Here is a 13,116-nt window from a genome sequence, read left to right on the forward strand (position 1 = left end):
ATTGGGCCAACTGGTCAGTTTCTGAATTTTCCATAGCGCCTGGTTGGGAATTTGTAGGAAGGCTTCGCGTTCTGTAACGCTCACCTGGTTCCCACGGGGGCGCTGGTCTAGTCTGGATTGCTGTGGCCTCTTATAGCGTGATGCGCAGGACCCGGAACACCGATTGGACAGGACCTCCAAATCGTGCTTGCCTGGCCCGTAGGAATATCCTTCTGCAGATGAGAAAGGGGATTAACAGTCTGCAGAATAGTGTGCTAGCTCCCCCATTTCCCCCTTCGTTCCTCTCTAACTTCCTCCAAACCCCGGTTTAAGCTCACCTTATGGTTTGGAAGGATGAACTCTCCATCCTGCTTCTGGTGCAGGGGCGCGCGTTCGTCCAGTTACTTCACTGGTTTTCAGAATGGCGCTGGCTAAATCCACTTGACTTTCCTGAGCGATGCGCCGTAAGTATGAAAGTTCAAAGTTCAAGTGAGGACCCCTTTATGTTGTCTTTCTAACCTGTGATCTGTCCTTTATTTCAGGTGCAGAATGAAGGCGATGCGTCGAGGGGTTAAACTGCCGAGGTGAGTAGTGATGAGGGCGATCCCTCTTAATGTCCTTATCATTCCCCAGAAATGTCTCTTGTCCTTTCCCCATAGGGGCCGGGGTATGGTAGTTGCCAACGGGGCGCCGACCCGAAATGTGGAAGAAAAGCCGGTAAGTATTATGGCTGTTAATCAGGCTTTCGTTCTGTGTTCCTTCTGCTCACCTTTTGTTTCTTCCTCTCTCCCCTAGGTGCAGAGATGTGGCGTCCGATGCTGACAGCCGCGATGGAGCCGGGAGATGTCTCGAGGACAGGTGAGTGAAGCGTGGCGCTGCAGCGAGCAACGCAATGCTTTTAAATGGAAGTCTTTCTTCAGGGATGCTGGCGAGAAGATTCCGGATGCAGGTAAGAAGTTTGAAATAGTCCTTGGTTTTCACATTTCTCTTCTCTTCCTTCCTTGCAGGTCTTCCAGGTTCGAGGAGGGCGTGGCTGGAGTCCAGGAGCAGGAGCAGACACGGTGAGTGTTAAGCTGCAGGAAGCAGAACAACGCGAAGCATGAGCTGCTGTCTGGGCGTGGCTTAAATAGCCTCCAAAGAAGTCCCAGGTATGTATCCTTCCCTGGCCACGCCCGAGTGAAAAAATAGTCCCTATGAAAAAATAGTCCCTTTCAGGTCTCAGGGAGGCCTGAAGCGTGCAGCATGGTCTGCATCAGGTAAGTGCACAAAACACCTCCCTTTACGAGCCTGGCGCCAAAGGTGCCAGGATTGAGTCCAAAGAGCCCCTATAAGGGGCCGCTGGGCTTTTACCCGAGGGCATGATGCCTGCTTCCGGGGGTGCTTGGCCTGGCCTGGTGCTCTGGGGGTAGGCATCATGACACTCCCTTTGTCATGAGTATGCAAGGCTTCCCAGCAGCAATTAGCCTTTCCTGCCAGCAGTCGAGGTGTCAACCTTTCTCAGGCTCCGAACTGTCAAAGCAGGATTTTTTTTTTTAACTCAGACTAGGTTTAGCTTTTTTTATTTTTTTTATATGGTTTATTACAAACCTTTAAAAAGAGAAATACAGATCATCGATAAAATTGTGTCAACATGAAATCAATAAATCCTGAAATCAACACACTCTTCTAAAAAAAATTAACACAGTTTATAGGTGGATTTTTAACATTAGCAATCCTTTGACATTGTTAAAGAATTAAGCCTTTAAACAAGAACATAGTTTAAAACAGGCAATTTTGCACTTAATTCATGAAAAAGCACATCAAACTAATTTCTTTAAATCCGATTTTCACCTGCAGCAAATACACGTTAGTCAGCATTAGTTCTTCCCTTGAGTGCTGGAATGGTTTGCAGAATGGATACATGTATCATGCCTTTGTTTAGAGTTTCTCTCTGCACAGCTGATTTTGATACTTGTTGCAAAGTCACACAAGCTCCTGGTGACTGCCCCTGGGTGGTATCGTTGCACACTATAAATCAACATTGTTATCAATGTCTTAATTAATTACAATCTCCCCTAAGTGTTTGTGATCTGTTTTAATCTCAAAATTGAAACCCCATAAAAATGTCCAGATGTTGTCAATGGCCCACTTCAGCCAATATTTATTTTTCAATTACTAGCTACTTTTGCTCGAGATGGTACTCTTTCTGTCAGCTGCACACTCATTGAGAAGACATTGGTTTGGAGGCCACTTCAATTCACAAATCGCATGCTCTTTGTCATGACTATAAGACAAAAGTCTGTTGAATTTGCACAGTTTGGTCTATTTGAGCAATTCAAGCTGCATTATAATAAAGAGCGTACTGTAGGAATATTTTGTGTTTTGATGCTTTTAGATACGTGGCTCACACAGGCCTGGCATGCTAGTCTTATTAACATTTATAAAGTCTCAACCCAATTCGGGCAAGGAATAGATGGTGTGGTATTCAGAAATAGAAACGTATTTAAAGGAACAATATAACTTAAGCAAGGTTGCTCTCCAGCTCTCCATCATAGAGATCAACAGTGTTATATAAAAACCAAAAAAACGAATATCTGCCTATATGCATCTCACCATTCTCAGTCCATACAAACATTTATTCAAAGAGTCTACACAAAGCTACATTGTATTTTAAAAGATACTAGGCACTTTGACATTACCATTCTAGATTTTCTTTAGCCTACACAACACCAAATACTTCAAATATAGTGTTTTAACATAAGGAAAGTGTGCTGAAAACATCTGAAGAAAAGTGTGTTATCGGAGAAAGTTACTTGAACAATTTATTTAGAATACATTTACAATAAATCTGACTTCCCTATACAGGTGTGAGGTAGGGAATGGAACTAGTTACTTACCTGTAACTGTTGTTCTCCAGCATGGGTCTAGCATGGATTCGCATGCTCATGAATATTCCCCATCGTCAGGCTAGGAATCCTCGGTAAAAGAAAAAAATCTGTTTCAGTTTCCTTTCTGAACTCTCTTTCTCCTAATAACCAATCACTGGTCTCTGGGTCATACTGCCCCCAGCCAATGACTGCCCTCTACCTAAGCCCCTCTCCTCTGGCAGCCATCTTCAGATTTGGTAGCACGTAAATTGGCAGTAGGAACAAGAGAAGAGCCGCAGATGGGTAGGCGGGAGGGTTTGCATGTTACAGGTAAGTAACTTGTTCCTTCTCCAGCATGGGATCTGGCATGGATTTGCATGCTCATGAATACAAGAATACATAGCAGTACACACATGCACAACCACGGGATGTGGCAAGGCTCAACATTAAGCATTTCAACAACTCAACATTAAGCATTTCTTACCTCCTCACTAGGCTCACCTACAAGTGAACAGGTTGCGCAGCACTGCTTGGCCAACTCTATACTGCTCCCTGGAATCCCGGTCGACACAGTAGAATTTTGTGAAGGTGTGTGTCGACCTCCACGTAGCAGCCCTGCAGATGTCCAGTAGGGGCACACCAGACAGGTACGCTGTAGTTGCAGTGATCGCTCTGGTCGAATGAGCTCTCAGACGGCCAGGCAACGGTCGGTTTGCCAAGCAGTGACAATGGGTGATACAGCCGGAGAACCACCTGGAAATGGAAGCCTTGGAGAGGGCCTTCCCTTGGTTCACAGGGCCAAAGTTCACAAACAGCTGTGACGTCTTCCGAAAACTCTTCGTGCGGTCCACGTAGAACTTCAGCACTCTAGCCACATCCAGCGAGTGCAAAGTCCTCTCAGTCAGCAAAGAAGGCAACGGGAAGAAAACAGGTAACACCAAGGGCTTGTTGAGATGGAAGACCGATGGCACCTTGGGCATGAAGGAGAGGTACGTCCTCAGCACAGCCCTCATTGCGTGGAAAGTCAAGTATGGAGGCTTACAGGAGAGGGCCTGGATCTCTTCCACTCGTTGTGTGGAGGTGATGGCCACCAGGAACTCCGTCTTCCACGATAGGAATTTCAGAGGTGTCGAATGAAGAGGCTCGAACGGAGGACCCATGAGCCTACTGAGCACCACATTGAGCTCCCACGCAGGGGCTGAAGCCTTCACCAGTGGGAATGAGCGAAAGGTCCTTTAATGAACTCCTTAACCAGGCGATGCGACCACAGCGACGATTGCCCCTGAGTTCTGGTGTAGCGGGAGATAGCCGCCAGATGGATCTTGATAGAGGAGTGTGCCAGCCCCGCCTTGGCCAGCGACAGCAAGTACGGCAGCACTTGAGGGGCTGTAATCCGTAGAGGGTTTATCTTCTGTGCACGGCACCAGACGGTGAACCTCTTCCATTCATGTCTGTAGCACTTAAGAGTCGAAGAAGCCCTGGCTTTGGCAAGTACCTCCTTGAAGTCCGCCGGGATCTCATATCCTCCAAACTCTAGCGCTGCAGGAGCCAGGCCTGCAGGTTCAGTGACCCCGGGTCGCGGTGCAGAATCGCGCCTCTTTCCCTGGCGAAAAGATCTGCGTCCGCCGGAAGCTTGACTGATGGGGACGCTGACATGTCCAGAAGGTCCGGGTACCATATCTGTCTCAGCCACGCCAGTGCGACGAGGATCATCCTGCACCGGGACCGTCTGAGTTGACTGATGAGTCGTAGGAGCAACGGCAACGGTGGAAACGCATAGAGAAACAGGCCATCGTAGGGGAATGAGAATGCATCCCCCATGCTCCCCGGCTGGGGAAACCTACTGGCGAACCTCCGGCACTTGGTGTTCGTCGCCGTCACAAACAGATCGATTTGGGGATTGCCCCATCGTCTAAACAGCAGGTTCCCCTGATCCTACCGAAGTTTCCACTCGTGGCAAGAGCGTAGCTCCCTGCCGAGTGAGTCGGCGACGGTGTTCTTCACTCATGCCAAATGAAAGGGTACCAAGAACATCCTTTGGGCGATGGCCCAGTGCCATAGGTCCTGCGCTTCCTTGGAGAGAACTGGGGATCTGGTGCCCCCCTGCTTCTGAATGTAGAACATTGTCGTGGTGTTGTCGGTGAGGACCCGCACCATCTTGCCCTTGAGGGACGGAAAGAATGACTTGAGGGCCCAAAACACAGCCGGGAGGTCCAGGACGTTGATGTGCAACGACTTCTTCTCCGGGAGCCAAAGGCCTCTTGCGTGGAGATTTCCGGTGTGTGCACCCCATCCCTCCAGGGAGGCGTCCATTGTCACTGTCTCCTGATGCGCCGGGGTCTGGAAGTTCGTGCCCGCTGCTAGATGCGCGCGGACCTCCCACCATTGAATCGCTCGACGGAATGTCTCATTGAGGGCGATCTTGTCCTCAAAGCTTCCCGTCGCCTGCATCCAAGGGGCGTCGAGGAACTCCTGCAGTGGCCGCATCCGCTGTCTTCACAGCCAAACGAGGTAGATGCATGACAACATCATGCCGAGCAGGGACTTGATGGACCTCACCCTGGCAACCTTGATGGTCAACAGCCGTTGTACCTTGCCCAGAATGGCCTTTATCCTGTCTTCCGATGGTGTGGCTAGGCCCGCCACCGTGTTGAGTCTGGCTCCCAGGAACTGAGCGTCCTGAGATGGCTCCAAGAAGGACTTTGTATAGTTTATCGAGAACCCCAGTTCCGTGAGCAGGCAGAGAGTCCTCGCTGTGTGTTCGACGGCGTGTTCCTTTGACTTCGCTCAGATGAGCCAATCGTCCAGATAGGGGTAGACGTGGATCCCCTGCAGGCGTAACCGTGTTGCCACCGGTGCCAGGCACTTGGTGAAGACCCTTGGGGCCGACTTCAAACCGAAGGGGAGGGCCTTGAATTGGTAGTGTCGCCCTCTGACGCAGAAACTCTTGATGTCCTTTGTGAATGGGGATGTGGAAATAGGCATCCTCCAAGTCCAGCAACAAGAGGAAGTCCCCTTCCTCCCGCTGTCCCAGTACGTGCTGGAGGGTGACCATCCAGAACTTCTGGGATTTTATGTATTTGTTGAGGTGGCAAAGATCTAGAATGGGCCGCCAACTGCCGGTCTTCTTTCGGACGAGGAAGTACAGCGAATAAACTCCAGGCCACAGGTGGGAAACAGGGACAATTCCCTTGGAACTCCAGTGTGTGTCCGTGGGCCAGAGCATCGAGCACCTAACAGTCAGTGGAGATGGACTTCCACACGCTGACAAAGTTCGCCAGCCGACCTCCCACCGGGGTACTCGGGTGGGAGCCCGACATCATGGCCGGTTCAGTCCTGCTTCACTGAGGCCTTACCACCTTGGGCCCCTTGGCGACGACGAAGATGTCCACCGGCCTTGTTGCGGCCTCTGTAGGCTTCCTGGGACGAAGAACAGGCCGCCTGACGGTATGAAGAAGAGCTGTGCCAAATCCTTTGGAGGCACCTTGTGACTTGCCTGCGGAGGGCCGAAAGGACAGCCGTCGTTGATGGAGCGTGCCCAAGGCACAGGCCGTCTCGGTGTCTGCCTTGACGGCCTGCAGTGGCTCGTCCACTGCCTTGCCGAACAAGTTGTTCCTGTCGAAGGGCATGTCCAGTACCCTCGTCTGTATGTCCTGGAAGTCAGTGGCCCTGAGCCAGCCACGCCGGCGAAGGCAAACACTGTTGCCCATCTAGCGGAAGCCGGTGTCAGCGATGTCCGTGGCCACCGTGATGGCGTGGTCCGAAGCCACCTCGCCTTCTTGCAAGATTTTAAGGGCTTCTGCCCTCTTGCCGTCTGGGAGGAATTCCAGGAGGGGGGCAATTTTAAACCAGAGCTCCCTATCATAGTGAGCCACGATAGCGAGAGCATTGGCCGCCTTAATGGTCGTCGCCGCCGACGAGATGACCCCAACGTCCCTTGGTGTCCAGCTTCTTCCCCTCGCCGTCCGGCGGGGAAGTGGAAGTCGATGCCGTCGCCCCAGCAGATTTCTTCTTGGCCGCCGCGGAGACCACCGAGTCCGGGGACGGCTGTGCTCTGAAGCAAATAGGTGCAGAGTCTGGATCCCAGTACTTCTTCTCGTACCGGTCTCGCTTCGCCGGGGCCGAGGATGGGTTCTTCAGGCGGGTCAGCCCTTCGCCCCAGATGTGATCCAACAGAGGGACCGAGAGCACCGTCTTCCTCTTGGCCTCTCGTCGCTGATAAAGGAATGCCTCCTTCTTCTGTTCTTCGGGACATAGCTGAAAAAGCTCTGAGGCCCTAGCGATCATGGCATGAAAGGAGCCAATTTCATCAGGAGGAGAAGCCCGGGGTGGGGGCGACGGGGGATCAGTTCCATCGTCACCGCCGTCGTCCGTCCCCGTCGTCGTCTGTTTCGTCCCTCGGTGGAGGGGATGGAGGTGAAGGATGGCAGGGCAGGGGTGGATGGACCCACCTCCGCTTGGATGGAGGGCTCTCCGAAGGTCCAGGTGCCGCTGAATCATCTGCCGGAGGCAAAGGCATCCTCTTCCTTATTACTGTGCACAGTGTATGCAAGGCTAGCAAGATGTCCTCCGACCTGTCCGTCGGTGGTGGCAGCGGTTGTGACGGGAGCGTCAGCAGTGGCGTATTGTCCTCCGGCTCCTCTTCGATCTGCCGTTCCTCGTCATCTCCCTCATCGCTCTCCACGTCCGCCTCGTCGGGGTCCTTCCCATACGATCTGACCTTGACAACTTCTTGTCAAGAACTGACTTGAGGCCCGAAAGCTCGTCCTCGGAGGCGATATCTGAGTCCAATAGGAATATCATGCCTCCCCCCCTTCTTCTCGCCCACGGGCACCACGGGGGTCTTATCGATGGGCGTGAAAGGCGATTCCCTCCGGCTGGGCAGGGAAACTCTTGGCTTGGGTGCCGTCTCCAGTGGGGCCGCCTCCGCGGTCTTCACCAGGGACGCTACCACACCCTCAATCGAAGCCTTAGCCTGGTGAATCTGGGCCTTCATGACCTTAGGCGTGTCTGATGCCTTCACCGTGGGGGGAAGGCCACCGCCTCGCTCCCCCTTGGCTTTCTCCGTCAGAACCGATCGGGCCTTCTCCAGAAGCTTACCCGGGTTGTCCGACTTCCTTTTCGTCGAGCCAGAGCGTTGGCTCGTGGTTGACAGCATTAGCGATGCTGCACCTGGCCTGGCAGCCCGTACCAACGGCGCTCCCAGTGCCCGTGCACTCGCATTGCTTTGCCTTATGTTGGGCCCCCGTCGCCAGAGTGCTCTCAAAGGTCTTAGAAGACCGCTCGGATTTTCTCTTGGGAGAAGTACGTTGCCGGGGCTCACCTGCCGTCGGGCTCTTCGACTCCAGCCAGTCAGCGAGTTGCTTGCAACGGTCTATCATGGTACGAGAGGACATGTCCTTGCAGAACACAGGCCTCCGACGTGCGATTCATCTGCGTGCAGGCAGTAGCGGCACTGGGAGTGCCCATTCTCCTTGAAGACGTTCTCTATTCCACATCCTGGGCAGATCCTAAACAGAGGCGTCGAGTCTCCTTTGTCTTCGGCCATGACCACGAGGGGTAGGCCTCCAAGATCTTCTGGAATCCTCCAAGAAGTGAAATTCGACAAAAATTTGCAATAAGCAGTAAAAGCACGAGAGCTAAGAACGAGGACTCCAACACTTGAACGTGCAGTAAAAATCTGAAGATGGCTGCCAGAGGAGGGGCTTAGGTAGAGGGCAGTCATTGGCTGGGGGCAGTATGACCCACAGACCAGTGATTGGTTATTAGGAGAAAGACAGTTCAGAAACGAAACTGAAACTGATTTTTTCTTTTACTGAGGATTCCCAGTTTGACGACGGGGAATATTCATGAGCATGTGAAACCATGCCAGACCCCATGCTGTAGAAGTATAGGCTTATTTATAAGCCACTTAACTGTAGACAATGGCCAGCTTTCATCTATCTCCTTAGGTTTGAATTCAAAGTAATGCGCGCAGGGATCTAATTGCTCTATTCTAAACTAGCATCTACACTTTTTAAGTACATGAGTGCAGCTTTCTCAAAACATGCATGTACGACTTTCACTAAACCTGTGTTACTTTCAGTCTGTGTGTGTTACTTTGAATAAAGTCAAGTATCAGCTTTGAATTCACACGGGTGTTTACTATTTTCAAACTATTTGCATGTGCGACTGTCAATCTATGAAAGCATGTACAGATTTGAGTATGCTTGCATGCGTTTTGGGCTGCAGTTGTAACCGTCTCCACCATGCATAATTTCAAACCCACTCTTCCTTTCCACATTACACAAGTCTATTTGCACAGTTAAAGATATAGGACTTCACACAATTCTTATTAAAAGGAATGAATTCCCTAAGCATGCATTTTTTAGCGCTAACATTGTAACCAGGTCTACGGCATCGCCTGGCTCCATTAATGCATGGTATCACCCCGGGCAGGAGTACTTTGCAATTACACTCTAGCCCAAATAAACTGTAGATCGGCTTAAACCACAATTATATTTTTAAATGTACTTAATTTTACAAAGGCAATTCCACATGGGACAAGGCCTGCGTACAGGCCCTGTCAGGGGAGAGAGAGAGAGCCCAACCCGGACAACCCGCAGTGCCCGTGCAAGTGTGTACAGACCCCCTCTCTTCTCTATCTTACCTGTGATGATGGCGGTGTCACTGCCCCAGGAGAACACTGATGGGGAGACGCTGCAACAGGCAGAAGGAAGACACCATGCAGCAGCAGTTCCACATTTTGCCACAGGATGGGGCAAGCAGCACAACACAGGCCACAAAAGAAGAGGATCTTGCGTCTCCACAGCATCCAGAAAAAGAGGCCTTATTAATGAAACTCCAACTAGCCCACCACGGAAATTAATATTAAAAGGGCCATCAGAAGGCCTTATCAAACAGGGACTCCAATCTCTCACAAAGGCTGTTCCTTTCTTTCCAAGAGATGCTGCCAGAAAAGGGGGTGGAGCTTACAAGCCATTTTTGAAGCCTGCCTAAGCAATTCACCTGCCACACCTTCTTGAGCCAGGTAAGTGATTGGACAGGGAGAGTATCCAATCCTGGGAGGGGGTGGGGTATTTAAGGAGTTGAATACGAGTTGTGGGTTAGTTGGGTGAAGACAGGAGGCTGTTGGTGAGAGGGGGACTGTGGAGTGTTTGAATGTAAGGAGTGTGTCAAATAGGGATAAAGTGGAAAGTAGTATTAGTTGGGAGATGTGGTATTATCATGAGCTGGTAGTTGGTAGTAGTAGATGGTAGTGAGTGGTAGCAGCAGTAGTGACAGCAGCAAGTGAGAGTAGTAGGAGTAGTAGGAACAGCAGAGAGATAGTTGTGGTAGTGTGGCAGTAGTGGTAACAGAGTGGACATCGACGGTGGAGTAGTAGTGAAGAGGAAGGAAGGTGATGGTAGCAGAGAAATTGGTTGCAGAGTGGTGGTTGGAGAAAGAGGGATATGGGGAGTGGTAAAATCTAAGGTGAGAAGTAGGAAGGAGGAATGTGAGAGAGAAGGGGCAGTTGTACAGTGCAGAGAAGGGTCAGGAGAGACTGTGTGCAAGGAGATCAAGTGGAACTGGGTGGAAGGAAGCACCAACCCATATCTCCCATAGAGTACTAAGTGGGGCTAGGTCAGGGACAACCAGAAGACCCCTATGGAGGTAGCCAGCTACTGTGTTAGGGATACCCCTTTTAGCCCAAGGGGAAAACGCAGACAGTAGGGGGTCACCTTGCAATATTACTAACACCCTGTCATGGATACCTGGGCTAGGCAAGTGGAAAAGACCGGGGTAGTTGAGTTAGAGAAGGACGACTCTAGCGCCAAACATCCTAAGAACCCAGTCAGCCCTAACGGCTAATTTGATTGTCGTAATACCTACAATAAAGACTCTTAGGACGTATTCCTGTTTCCAGAGTGGTTCTTTGCGGCAGTGCCTTGTCACACACATAAATGTAGCACCAAAATGCATTCAGTTTTAAATTTCTTTTCACACTAAAAAGTGCATTGGGCTTTACAGAAGTAACTCAAAATATCAGCACCTGCGTTCCTGTTCTAAAATTCCCTGAGTTACCCTGGTCAATTTATATGGACAGTTTGGGGTTGATAGGGGTGTAATTTAACTTTTTGATTTGGCTTCTGATTTTGGAGAGTCAGCTGGGCTCTCAAGTCAGCCTGGAATCTTTCCTTCAGAAAACCTGCTCCTTAGGTGGCTGTCTGGAAACTAAATTTCATGCATAGACTGGTCCTCCTTTCAATGGACTGGTTGGGGTCAGTCCTTCAAATATCAACTTTGCACTCCCATCTCCAGCTGTTCCTCAATGTTCATATCCCCACATTCCACAATCATATTCTTATGTGCTTACAATTATACATCTTTCTGACTGGTCCCCTCTGTGGCGACAGAGGTGTGGTTTTTCCAGTCCCGAAAGGTTTGGGCCAAACCACTCCAATTGATGGAATGTCTATATTGTTTTTCGGACCTAGCTTGTGATGTGACATGTGAGATTGATAAAACGAATGTTACATTCTGCGAATCGATACGCACATCCAGATACTTGAATGATCGCTGGGGGAGATAAAACAGCTACGTATTTCGCAAATTTTCACCAATTCCAAACATGCCATGGTATATAGATTTTACATAATTTGGTAGATATTACTCCCATCTACAAAGTGTTAAAATGTTGGGTGGATCTGAGCTTGCATTGCGAAGCAGTAATACCTTTAATGATCAAACATTTCATTTAAGATTTCCCTCATATTACAGTCTATTCATATTGCTAGTGTGGAGTTCCTGGCATTTCCCTGCAAGTGGTAGTACATCACCCACATACTCCTTTTTGTAGGATATCTATATGTATTCAGAGCATATGGCATTTGCTGTGCGGAGTTCAATAACTTTTCCCTTTATCTGGGCTAAGGGAGTTATTATGGGATGCCTGGAGCTTGATGAATGATGACAAGTCCTTTAAGGCAGAGAACCCGAAGCCATTGGTGACATCTGGCAGGCAGGGGATTTATTTGTATAATTGTCAGAACAGGCCTAAATAGACCACGAAGGCCTTTTTTATTTGCTATTCATGTTTGGTTATTGTGAACTGGGGTAAGCCCGATAAGTAGCATTTTCAAAGAATTTCCGTTTCCCTTTTTGGCATAGTTTTAAAATCCCCCCCCCTTCATATCACCAGACTCAAGCAGACCACTTTGAATCTCAAATGATAGGATTCAGAGTGAAATATATACAAGGTAGAACAAAATGGAACTTTTATGTTGGTCTGTGTATAACTCTGCATCAGTGTGGCAGAAGTGTTCTGCCGTGTACCCGTGTACCTTATCAGCTCAAACCAGTGTTGGAGAGGAGTTTTCTTTTGTGCAGTCAACCTTGCTGCGTGTACTTGGCTTACCGACTGGTGCTTGTACTGCACCTTTAAGAGGAAGGACATCTAAGCGAACGAGCTACGCAAAGCGTAGCGAAGTGTGGCAGAAGTGTTCTGCTGTGTATCCGTGTACCTTATCAGCTCAAACCGGTGGTAGAGAGGAGTTTTCTTTTGTGCTTACTACCTTGCTGCATGTGCTTTGCTTACTGAATGGTGCTCGTACTGCACCTTTAAGAGGAAATACTTTTAAACCAACGAGCTACGCAAAGCGTAGCATGGCAGAAGTGTTCTGCCATGTTCGGCGGTGGAGGCTCTCTACCAACAGTAAGTGCTCCACTTCCTCTTCCACCTCCTCCAATTGTTATTAGCTGGCTATTAATTTCTTAGTATCTATTGCTTGGCTATCGAAGGTCGGTACGGGTGAAGTCCTGACTTAAATGAAGATTCTGGTGTGACTGTTGGTACTTGTTCCCTTTGAGACCCAGCTGTTCTTTGCAATCTGCCTGGCCTGTGGCGCTTTTCGTTCCAAAAATTAACAGGCCGAACGCCGGCCAGGAACAGCCCCTCCTAGGGAAACCTTCTGTTTTTGTTGCCATCTTAGGACCAGCTGGAGCAATCTAGATGATTCTAATTCATTTGGCCAAAGCTCTTTTGAGTGGCTCTTAAGCCAACTTATTTTCATCTTTATGCTGACCAGTGGATTCTGGACCCCTAGTTCTTGCTACCTCTACAACTGAAAAGGCATATATCGGAGGGCTTCTCAGGCTGATTTAATGGGTTGATTTAACCCAAATTTTTGAACAAACGTGGAAGGTGTCATTATACTCCGGTACGGTGTCTATTCAACAGTCCCCCATGTATAACTTGAGTGCTGTTTATAGGGATGACAGTTTGGCTATAGAGGTGGCTCACAATGATTCT

At 49.6% G+C, this 13,116-nt stretch overlaps 1 protein-coding gene across 4 annotated transcripts in view; it reads right to left on the minus strand.

Moving 5' to 3' along the window:
* Positions 1-13,116, minus strand: part of TDRD3 (tudor domain containing 3) — a 1,496,528-nt gene that overhangs the window by 1,277,201 nt on the left and 206,211 nt on the right. The gene's annotated exons all lie outside the window — the stretch shown is intronic.

The sequence above is a fragment of the Ambystoma mexicanum genome, chromosome 7q (genome assembly GCF_040938575.1).
Source record: "Ambystoma mexicanum isolate Mex_15411 chromosome 7q, UKY_AmexF1_1, whole genome shotgun sequence".
In the NCBI taxonomy this organism is placed as follows: Eukaryota; Metazoa; Chordata; class Amphibia; order Caudata; family Ambystomatidae; genus Ambystoma; species Ambystoma mexicanum.